Source organism: Pecten maximus, chromosome 1 (genome assembly GCF_902652985.1).
Source record: "Pecten maximus chromosome 1, xPecMax1.1, whole genome shotgun sequence".
In the NCBI taxonomy this organism is placed as follows: Eukaryota; Metazoa; Mollusca; class Bivalvia; order Pectinida; family Pectinidae; genus Pecten; species Pecten maximus.
This window is the reverse complement of record NC_047015.1, coordinates 21,689,004-21,701,586: the sequence shown is the minus strand read 5'-3', so window position 1 is coordinate 21,701,586 and position 12,583 is coordinate 21,689,004.

Sequence of the window (12,583 nt, the reverse complement as noted above, 5' to 3'; positions counted from 1 at the left end):
TGTAAGACGTACGGGTGACTGCTTGCGAGACTATAGTATTTAAATGGGTGTCAATGACAAACATACCGCCCGGTGTCGAGGGAAATTGTGTCTAGGCGTGACAGCATCATGGTTGACTGGTTAATTCTAGGCGGGTAGTTAATAGGAGACATTGCTACAGAGATGCACTTTCTGTACGACAGAGGATGAGTGCAGGTAATTTGTATGAAATTGAACAGCAGCAACGTTAACATTTAAAAAGAAAGTGTCTACATGGATAGACCAGTTTGATATTCTGTCACAAATCATTAACTCTCTCTCTTCCAAAATACCTTTAAAGGAGCAATGTATGTAGTAAATGTGTACAAAGTAGCAATCTAATAAAGGTAAATTATTCTATTTGTTAGATTAAACAGTAATTACAAATATTGACATTTTGTGATCAATATCACATATATTTTATCTGCTCCAGTTATGAGTTCAAAGTATATTTGACTATTTAAAGCCCACTCAAGCGTTGTCTGTCTTCCATTCAAATATAAATTTAGCGGGGAAAAAAGAGAATATCAGATCAATGAAAATAACAACATTAACAGTCCCTCTAAGTCTTGTCAGTGATGCTAGAGACATCATACAGTTGTTGTTACGTCCCTCTAGGTCTCGTCAGTGATGCTAGGGACATCATACAGTTGTTGTTACGTCCCTCTAGGTCTCGTCAGCGATGCTAGGGACATCATACAGTTGTTGTTACGTCCCTCTAGGTCTCGTCAGCGATGCTAGGGACATCATACAGTTGTTGTTACGTCCCTCTAGGTTTCGTCAGCGATGCTAGGGACATCATACAGTTGTTGTTACGTCCCTCTAGGTCTCGTCAGTGATGTTAGGGACATTGTTCTTTACATTGTTAAATGGTCATTTTAAAAAAATGATCAGGTATATGCATATATTATGAACTGGTGGTATGATTTAATCTTTGCCTGCGAGTTGATATTCAGCAATAATGAATATCAACGTCAGGAAAATAAGAACATAATATAATTCTAAATAAAACAACAGAATATTATTCTTTGTTGTTATAGTGGAGTATATAATTTTCAAATTCTAATGAGCATTTCTGATATTGCGAGACGTAGTTCGTTTGTCAGTCAAATGAGAATACGCGAGCATTTATAGCCTGGAAAGGAATGCATGAAAAGCTACTAAGACATTTTTTACCAAAACACAGTCTTGTTAAAGAAGACTCCAATCTTTTTATCTCTGGCTTGGTTTCTCTTCTGTCCAACATTTGTGCCCCCGGTGCTAATATTATCTCTTTAAAGATGACCCTTCGGCCTATAAGTGGGTCCTGTTGAGACTTAATATACTAGTAAATGTTAAATGTTAACTTTCTTATGTTATGGAGCTTTTATGATGAGGTAATGATGAGTGTTTGGCATAAGTTACTTTTACTGTTATTGTATGCATGTGTTTCATGGATACAATACTCACGATTGTTCATGTGTCAGTAATGTGTAATGATACAAATACTACTCTATACAGATGTGACATAGATATTACTGGTGTAGGAACATCACCGTGCAAAACACTGTTCCTATCACGTTATTTCTATTGTTTGTTTTTTAAAATATCAGTGAGCAAAGCTTGTAAATATCAAGGTTTGTATTCATTCCAAACTGCCCGAGCCTAACAGCAATGGCGGAAATACGAGGTCTAGAATGAGATACCGACTAAGAAGATACCAAATCGTAGAAGATCAAAAGTCGGTGAGCCGTGTGTGTGCGGAATACATGTGTAATGCAAGCGTTTGTATGACATAATATGATAAATGTATGTACCTATTCTATAACATTAAATATGTATTGGTGAAACAAATGGTTTAATAAAAATAAATCAGTTTAAATAAACGAAGCTCTGTTCAGATCCAAAAAGAACCTAAACCGTCATGGCGGTTCTTTTCACACCCCAGCTATCAGCCAATGTAGAACAAGTCCTGTGGAACACAAATATAGGGTACAAAAATCGACAAAGCACCGTACGATAAGTACAATGACTTGAAACAGGCCAGTGAATAACAATGGGAGGGGAATCTAAATAGTTTCAAGGTTCGGTTGTTGTGTATTAAGTCTGGCTGGTCTATGTAGTCTTTAACTTTCTAGAGATCATGTAAGGTCAAACTGCACGTTCGACAAGGAACATGATGAATTCAATGGCAATTGATGATAAACGGGGTACACAGCGGAACTCTGGAATACATGCTTGTTCATTGATAACCCGTGATTGTATTCACTAAACATTCTATTCACTAAATATTCACTAAATATTTCTTTTCCTGTGTGTTGTGAGTCTAACCTATTAAATGAACCAAGCTCGGTCACCTGATTTAGTAGAGCGCAACCTTGATGGATACACGATATACAATTTATGGCGAACTAGGCAGTACGTCACAGTACAATGAGCAAGCAGTCAATGGAAGTATGTGCTAGCTCATGAGACTGATACTTAGTAATAAGACAAGAGGCTCATGGATCTTAATGCTCTACTATCTTTCACTCAATTCGGAAATTTTTGCCCCGCCAATCAGCCCCTTGGTTGAATCAGGGCGCCAATATGCCTACCATCAAACTACCAATATTAACTGATAATTCTAACTACGTTCGAATTGTTTCCAATGGCAATTCACAAATGATGTTCAAAAATGTGATTCCCTGTGTGAACTATAGTTAATGTTACATTTTACCTTCTCCGCATGGGGGAAACGTGACACTCCAAGATCATGAAATTCACAAAGGTGCTAAGTTTTGAATAATTTCCAATAGCTTTTGACAAATGATTATCAAAAATGTATATTCTCTATATAAACTAAAGTAAATCACATTCCTTTAATAAAGAATATTTCATTCTATCATATCTGGGTCTTGAGAAGAATACCTTAAATTTTCAGTCAATTAAATCCCTTTTCCCCACATCTCGGGCTCCTGGTGGTGGCACAATATTGACTGACCTATGGCCATGGAAGATTCGTCTCGGATAATACAAAACGTAAAATATGAAATACCAACTGTAATTCTTGGTAATTCAACAAAATGTATCGCCGATAACACCAAGGCGTGTTGCAATAATTTCTAAGAAAAGGAGATAAAACCATTTAAAATGGACTTGTTGCCAGCAAAAAATAGATCAATTCATTATTTACAAGCCTTCAAAACAGAAGAAATCAACGGAACACGAATTTTGAGACTGAAAGTTGACATTTAATCGTTGGAAAATATACGTAATTACAATCATACATGACATTTGAAGCACACATATAGAGCACGAGTATATGGCGAAGCACCTGAATAGTTGAATATGATAATTAACTGGAATTCTGCAAGACAATGCTAAAAATCTACCTTGACAAATTATATTTTCATTATAGAATACGATAATGAAGTACAAACAAACTAACATGCACCGAGGATGAAAGGTCCACATAAAGTATAAGAAAACGGTTGGTGTAGGAATGCTTTGAACTAAAATAATATCAAATGGAATGAAAACAAAACTAGGAGAAAAATATTTCAAAGATTAATTTAAAAATAAAGTCCTTTTTTGAAACTCGCTGACGAATACGAAATCATTATCAACAACAATCTGTCTTGATTACAATAATTTTATAAACACGCATGTTGTAAAAAAAATGACATTAAAGATTCTTTGTCAGCGCGACCCCTTTAAATCTGAGAATACATTTCATGTGTTAAAGCTTGAAGGGCTAGTAACATTTCGGTATTGTTGAGTTATTTAAATAATTGCCAACTGAAGTATGCATTGTTTTTTGCTGCGGCGCTGAGATGAACAGCGAAGCAAATATTTATAGTGGCTCAGGTATCATCAGTTCCTTACGGTTCATGTAAATGCCTCCCTATATTTCATATTTGTGCAATATATTTCACTGCCGCATTTGCATTTCAAGATCAAAAGAGAATCGACGTTTTTTCTTGTATAAAGTAAAATCTGGTGAAATAAGCGATCGCACTACCTGCTATAGACACCTGTGACCTAACGGCATGGTTATTTTGAGCAATATGACTGATCCACATGAGCTTATTTGGTCTCCTGAAACATGCTTTTTATGTCTGTTTTGCCGAAATTTAAAGGTAGCTTAACAGATTGAATGTCAAAATCAAGACCCATGGATAGCCATGATACATACATGTATTAACAATTGGTCAAGTTACATCTGTTTAATTGCAACAGAATAGTAATTTTTAATCTGGATAAATATCACTTGATTTACTATTTACATGAACCTTAGCGTGTTCTATTTAAAATCCTTCAAGGCAAATTCCTTCATATAGATTTCTCCCCTTCAGTCCATCAATACTTTACTATGGAAATGGCCGTTGATGAAACCAGGGTAGGATCATGCTACTCATGCTGTAGTTCTTCGTTTATTTACTGAGTCTGGTTCCTGACCTTTTTTTTATTGTGGGACAGAAGCAGCATCTTCAATAAATAGATAAATAAAGAAGATTAATAAAATTAAAAACAGCTTTACATTAAGATGATTAATGATACCGACTGCATAGTTTTGAGAAATAAAAGAAGTAATTGTCACAACTGTGAGACGATGGACGTAATGGAGAGAGATTTTCTATAGAATGAATGCATGAGAAATAAAACAGATTAAAAACTGCTGTAGATGGGGAAGATAGGAGATTGCCGACACGATAAACAACAAATTCAAAGGGAGGCCACTAGAAATACACGGAATACAAGAGCTGTTTTCTGGAAGGGTAAACACATTCTGATTCCTCGAAACCAGTCGTGTAGGTTAAATCCGAACTATGAAACCAGTGTCAAGAAACAACTAGCATACAGATGATCAAAAACGCACATCTATAAATAGGATAATTATCAATATGTCTTCACAAACCAGTAGCACCTCTCGAAATATTTAAATTGATATTGTGATCAATAGCTTAAATATTGAATAAAAAGTAAACCTTTAATATTGGAATTCCTGAAAACATTCTCTTGTGCATCTTGGGTCATCTGGGTCTATCTACAGTATAAGGTCCATCATATCAAAATCAAACGGAGCGGTGCTGCTATAATCGATCTGTTTCAATTGCCGGAACTTATATTTCGCAGCTGTCTTGTTACGAACTAGTTTCTAGCACATAGAATAGTCCAATTTTCGCAGTAAACATGTACTTGTACTCCCTGTTAATATTACCAACTACACAGTACAGTACATTTCAATTAGAGTCAAAGTGGGAGTTGTCAATGCAGTTGAATACATATAAAGTTCACTTCAGTGCTTCCATTGTCAACACAGTCAAACGTATACGTGAAGTAGTACGTGCCCATTGTAGTGTAACAATTCCTGATCTTGACTGTTTTGGTTGCTAGGTCATCAGTGATGGTATACACAGACAATTTCCAAGGGCCTTCTCCACTTGGTAAAAGGAAAATTGACAACAATGCATTTCTGGATACTACATTTAAATTTACAACAAAACTCAAAAGGTGAATATCATTGTTCTACAAAATGCAATCACACACTCGGACGAAGAATTTCTGTCAGAGTTTATAACATATCAATTAATTAGTAATCGTTACATGTCCATTTACCCGTTAAACTGTCATGGATATAAAAACTGACATTTATCCGAACTAATTCCATTATATTCATGACCTCGTCTCTTTGGGACGTTGCTCTGCGTCAACTTGACGGTGCCATTTCGAAAGGACTGATTAACGCAATTTACGAGTTTTCTGCCATATCGGAAAATATGTGTATGAAAAGCTAACGTCAAAAACTAGTCTGAATATTACAGAAATTCAGCAAATTTACCCATTTATCTATTTTCGCTTCGATTGAAAAAAAACCCCGACAAGTTTCAATAACGTGAATACAAAAGGTTCGCTCTGATTGGTCAAAAACGATAATCATATACAATTGTATTCACTGCAAAACTTATATTTTCACTGCAAAGTCTTAAATTTTCGCTGCAGTGAAAATAAAAGTTTGATCCGTTTGCTTTTGTATATTTTACTGGCAAATCTGCAATAGATACATTTATTTCACACTAACTATGGAAAGACAATAGGAGGAGATTTGCTGACAGAACCACTATAAAGCTGCGTTACCCTAATGTAAACCTTTCATTTATTGACAATAACATCTCTGCTTCATGAACCAACAGATTTTACATGTTCTGTCTTAACGATACCAGGTGCACTGAAGACAATCAAGGTTATTAACTGACTTGTTCTCTCTCCCTCGGTGGTACTGAGTTTAATCTTAGTTAGCGTCCCCGTGAGTAGGTCCAAGATATATATATATATATATATCCTTTATCAGATTATCAGATTACCTATTGTTCATGGTTGCAGTTACAGAAGTGTTTCTTGATATGGAAGCATACGTCTACCTACATTTTATGTGTCAGTGATGTTAAAGTAAATCTCATCGGCATATCAGTTTCGTGGGGGCCGCGGTGGCCGAGTGGTTAAGGTGTCCCGACACTTTAACACTAGCCCTCCACCTCTGGGTTGCGAGTTCGAAACCTACGTGGGGCAGTTGCCAGGTACTGCCCGTAGGCCGGTGATTTTTCTCCGGGTACTCCGGCTTTCCTCCACCTCCTAAACCTGGCACGTCCTTAAATGACCCTGGCTGTTAATAGGACGTTAAGCAAAAAGCTAAAAAGATATCAGTTTCGTATGAATTCTTGTACAAAAGATTAATATAACTCGTCTAAATGCAGATAGCAGATGTTGATTTTCACCTACATTTTACGCTTCAGTGACTTTATTAATGATATCATGGTCCAATAATTACGTGGTATCCAAAATGAACGATTCCATACATCCTTTCCAGAATTTCACACTTTCTGAAGTGGAACGCCCTGGTATATATTACTTATATCCTAATGTATTATTTATATTTGTGTGTCTTTGTTAACTGTTTTCTACTAGAAATTACGCATAATGATTATACATGTTTTAAAACGGTGTGTTGCCGAAAATGTTTAGAAGTTTGTTTGAAGTAAAGCCTGAAAGAATTTACATGTCAGGGTATTTATAAAATTCTGACGTCGCAGTTGACTTATAGCAGGCGATCCACACTAAAATACCTATAGCTACCCTGGCTTCCAGCAAGAAGGAATTTAACTATTTACATAATTATACTTACCACTCCCCTAGTATCACAGACCACTGACAAGTCAGTCGGTCGGCTAGGCGACTCAGAGAACATGCATAATGTATAAAATAGCTAATGTGCATGCTAAGGCTATTGCATTACAACGTATAGTGATAATGTTAATGAAGTTAACCTTGTGTGGAGTACATTTATTTTTATTGTCATATACTTCCTGCCTTAAAAGACAAAAATACAGGTAGCTAGCTTATACTGTTAACCTTGTGGTATTTTCTTCATGTTTTCCTCTTCCTAATCATGCAATGAATTGTTCTATAGCTCACTCTCTACCTCGAATTCATGCATCTCCCCGAATATTCCCTCGTTATAGTGAAAACAGATATTTGTTCTGAGTCCCGAAATCCTGCAATAGCTATCTTATTGATCACTTCCTTCTAACGAGTCTCATGCAATTATTATGTTTCTACTTGCTTATGAATAGAAATATTGGTGTAAAATTAACGCATTAACAAGTAGCAGGCGTTTATGTACTTGGATCATTGAAGTTATAAAAGCATCAGCGACAAGTAACAATTAATTTCAAAACATATCGCACAGCACTGGAGACTTAAAGATGAAAATACATACCATACACGATGAATACGGGGTGTATATTATGGAGCTACTGTATACAAGTTTATCCTCAACAAGAGTGTTTTTATACAAACCAAATAAAAGAAAATGGACGTGAGTGCAACAAAACAACAAAACCAAAAACAAACAAACAAACTAACTAACTATCAACCTAATTCATAAATATAAACGAAAATAAGAAAAGTGAAAAGCAGAGGAGGGGGTAGGGGCATTCAAAACTTACATCCAGGTAAAGATGTAAGACTGAATAGGGGAATGAACAAGACAAAGGTAAAAACATGTACAACAACTAACAACAACTAACAACTAACAACAACTAACAACAACTAACATTATATATATAGTAAAACTCACTTGTGTTGAACACACATTGAATCGATCACATTGGCCGACTCGAATGATTTGTTCAGTTCCAGTTTTCTCACTTAGTAAATTAAACACTGACGTATATCACTAATATCTGTTGTAAATGGTGATTATGGAAAATATAGAATGCTTACTAACGCCATAAGAATCATTTCTAAAATACAACAAAAAGGAGAAATCAAGCAGAAGAGAAATGTACTTCTAGAGAGACATTGTTTACCACAACACCTTTCGAACTCCCAACTCTCAACTAAAACAACTTGAATGATGTCTAGTGTAGACTAATTCTGTTATATCATTCAAACATCACTCAGTCTATCATAAAATAACCGTAATATCAGTGTAGAAGATTATCAATTCAATATAGACGATATTTCGAACACAAGAAAAGCATTCAGATTAGCTAAATATTAAAAAATATACATACATGTATAGACATTGGTTAGACATCATCTACAACTAGACAGACATATCCGAGAGGAGGATACAAAATAGCCCATTAAACATTACTAAAACTTGAAATATTAGTTAGAAAACAACAGACAAGTTAGTCATTAGTCATTCAACTAGAAATACTCAAACTACATAAACGCAAAAGAATAAATTTTTTGCTTGTTGGTTTGTTTGCTTTTAGGGGTTGAACGTTTTCGCAACATCCAGGGTCATATGAGGACGGATGTCAAGGCGACAACAACAGTCAGGGTCACATGAGGACGGATGTCAAGGCGACAACAACAGTCAGGGTCACATGAGGACGGATGTCAAGGCGACAACAACAGCCATGGTCATATGAGGACGGATGTCAAGGCGACAACAACAGCCGGGTCATATGAGGACGGATGTCAAGGCGACAACAACAGCCGGGGTCATATGAGGAAGGATGTCAAGGCGACAACAACAGCCGGGGTCATATGAGGACGGATGTCAAGGCGACACCAACAGCCGGGGTCATATGAGGACGGATGTCAAGGCGACAACAACAGCCAGGGTCATATGAGGACGGATGTCAAGGCGACACAAACAGCCGGGGTCATATGAGGACGGATGTCAAGGCGACAACAACAGCCAAGGGTCATGTGAGGACGGATGTCAAGGCGACAACAACAGCCGGGGTCATATGAGGACGGATGTCAAGGCGACACCAACAGCCGGGGTCATATGAGGATACATGTCAAGGAGATACTTAAAGAAGAAAACCAAACAAAGAGACTGAGAAGTGAGGAAAGAAATGTCTCCTGTTCAGGGGACATTGGAGAAACATTTGGAAAAATCCTTTGAAATCAAACTATGGGAAAATGATTTGTTCTACAAGATCACGAAAATAAGGAAAATCAAATGTCCAACAACTTGTTTGAAGGGTAATTTCTACCTCTTCTGCAATAATGGAGACATTCATTCAATGATATGACAGGGCCAACTGAAATCTGTAGTGTATACTGATTGGTCCGGCGGTATAGTTAATGACTCCTAATCAGTGTTACAATTCAATTCAATTCAATTCAATTTGTTTATTAGAGTGTCAAACAACTTACAACATATAAAACACATCATAAAATATTTCTCTTTCAAAGTAAGATATGTCCAGCCATTTATGACTTATTTAGACACTATAAAACAAAATAATAGTCTAAGATATTGCATGCTAAAAGTTAATAAGGTAAGGTTATCCCAAGCTATTAAAAATGGTACAGTACGTAGCCACGTTATGTTACAAGAATAAAAAGCTACGAAAAGTTGCTTCTTCTCCTCCACATAGCATAAAGTTGATTGGCGAGAAGATTTGGAGGAGATTTATCTACAAGATATTTAAACTGATTAAAACTGTCCATACTATTAAAATCAACATATTTGTTAGCATCAACTAAAAGAGGCCAGCGTAAATCATCATAAAAATTACATCGTATTAAAAAATGAACTTCGTCTTCAACCTCATTTGATAAACAATATTTACAGATTCTTTGTTTTATGGGTAAAATCGGCTTGGCATGCCGTCCCTTTTCAATTTCTAGGGAAAGTGACCCACATCTGAAGTTGCACAGCATACCTCTTCTCTCTTTAAATTTGACAAATTTCACATAATCACTTGTTGTAGGCTCATACTTATAGGTTCTATATAGACGTAATTTATTACCATTAACATTTCCATCATCATTCCACAATAAATTTTGCCAACTGTCAGCATCAATATTTTGTAATTTTTCTTTGATATTTCTCAATTTCCAGTTTAATGATTTTTGTGCTGAAATAATATCCACTAAATTAGACTTTACTATTAGATTGTGAACCCGCGAATCCCAAGAATTACGGAGAGACTTAGACCATTTATGAATTTTACTCAATATCCTATCACTTTCCGTATTTTGTATTCTTAAATACAATCTTAAAACGTTTATAGTCTGTTTCGTGGTAGTTGACGTCCAACCCATGTCGCCTCTTGTGGCCAAGTTACTGGAAAACTTCGATGCTCCCAGAAAATATCGACAGGCCTTGTTTTGTAGTAATGTTACTTCTCTGTAGGAGTTTATACCCCAGAGTCCACTCGCGAAGTAAGTTATAGGCTCCACTAAAGACATGTACAGTTTGGTATAAACCGAATAAGTCATACCTCCCGCGTGGGTGAACTTTGAGTAAAGGGCATAAAGGGCCCTACTCGCAGACTTGCACAACTCTCGTACAGCGAGATGTAGATCGATATGTTCATGAAACCACAATCCTAAGTATTTATACTTAGAACAAATGTCGATATCAGAGTCGCCACACGTAAATCTAGATTGTGTTAAAGTCAAAGAAAGGTTACGGAAATGAACAACGTTAGTTTTGTCCTTGTTTATGTACAATTTCCATTTTTCACACCATTCTGCTAGTTTATCTAGCATATTTTGCATAGAGTTTTCATCCGGTGATATGATAGCTATATCATCCGCATACAGAAGGATGGATATCATTGTGTCTTCTACTTGAACACCACAGTTCATAGCGTTTATATCTTTCGCCAAGTCGTTTACGTAGATAGAGAAAAGTGTTGGTGAGGCTTTACAGCCTTGTTTTAATCCAGTCGAGACCCCGAATGGGTCAGTTAACTTTCCATTTACCCGAACCCTACTCGTGGTTTGTACGTAAAGTGATTGTATCGCTCGTAAAAATAACCCGTCTATTCCGAGTTGCTTCAACTTTAACCATAAAAGATCTCTATTAACGCTGTCAAATGCTTTTTTCATGTCCACAAAGCAGACGAACGTGGATTGTTTCCGTATTTTACGATTATTTAGAATGGTATAAAGTGCATATTGGTGGTCAAGACAACTGCGATTTTTCCTGAATCCGTTTTGTTCATCGACTAGGATATTATTAGCTTCCAACCAGCTATATAAGCGCTGATTAAGTATGCCTGCATAAATTTTGCACGGTATAGATATAAGTGATATCCCTCTATAGCTGTGTGGGGCCAACGGGTCTTTTCCCGCCTTTAATATAGGGGTTACAATACTTTCACCCCACATATCCGGAACTATGCCCGATCGGAATGAGTTACATATAATCCTGTGAAGTATGTCTATACAGGCTGGATTCCTCAGCACTGCACTTTGAATATCGTCTGTACCTACGGCTTTGTTCAGTTTAGCTCGATACACGGCGTCCTCTACTTCCTTTATAGCTATGGAGTTGTTTAAAATGGTAATGTCTGTATCTAGCACAGGGCCCAGTGAATGTTTGAGATGATCTGTTGAAAATATTGCATCGGAGTCAGACGGTACGTTGTATAACTCTTTGTAAACATCGTGCCATACTCTTAAGACTTGCTCGTCGTCCGTAGTTATGTTACCATCCTTGTCTATCACTTTATCTGGTATCGATTTTTGGCGATCATTAGAAATACCCAATTGTCCTATTTTCTTCCAGAAATCTCTGGGCGCAGTTTTGCTGAGCTCTAATAGTTCCTGCTGTTTCGCTATTTGAAAGCGGCGTTTTTCCCGCCTTAGTGCCTGGTCAAAACTTTTTCGGTCTTTAATATATATTGCACGAAGTTGTTCCCCTAAACGTTTTGATCTCGTCCGATTTCCGAGCCATTTACGTTCACTATCACGTCTTATCTCCCATAACCTCTTTAATTCGGTGTTCCAATATGGTCTCCTTTTGGAAAATATAGTTCTTTTGTTCCGTTGGAAGTTTATTTGAACTTTAGGAAGTTTGTTTTCCATTTCACTATGTATAAGGTCTACAAAACTTCTATATGCTTTATTCATATCACTATTTTGTTCAATGGCCTCTTCAATAGTGTCTATGGCAGATAGAACTGATAGCATAGCCTCGTGGTCCAACATGAAGTCTTCCGGTATATTCCTAGTGTTATATCTATATTTTGTGTTGTCGTTTCCGGTTCCGGTTTCCGCGGAAGACCTGCACCGCGGGGTGCTGACTTTGATGGTAAATGACAACAACGAATGGTCGTGAGTA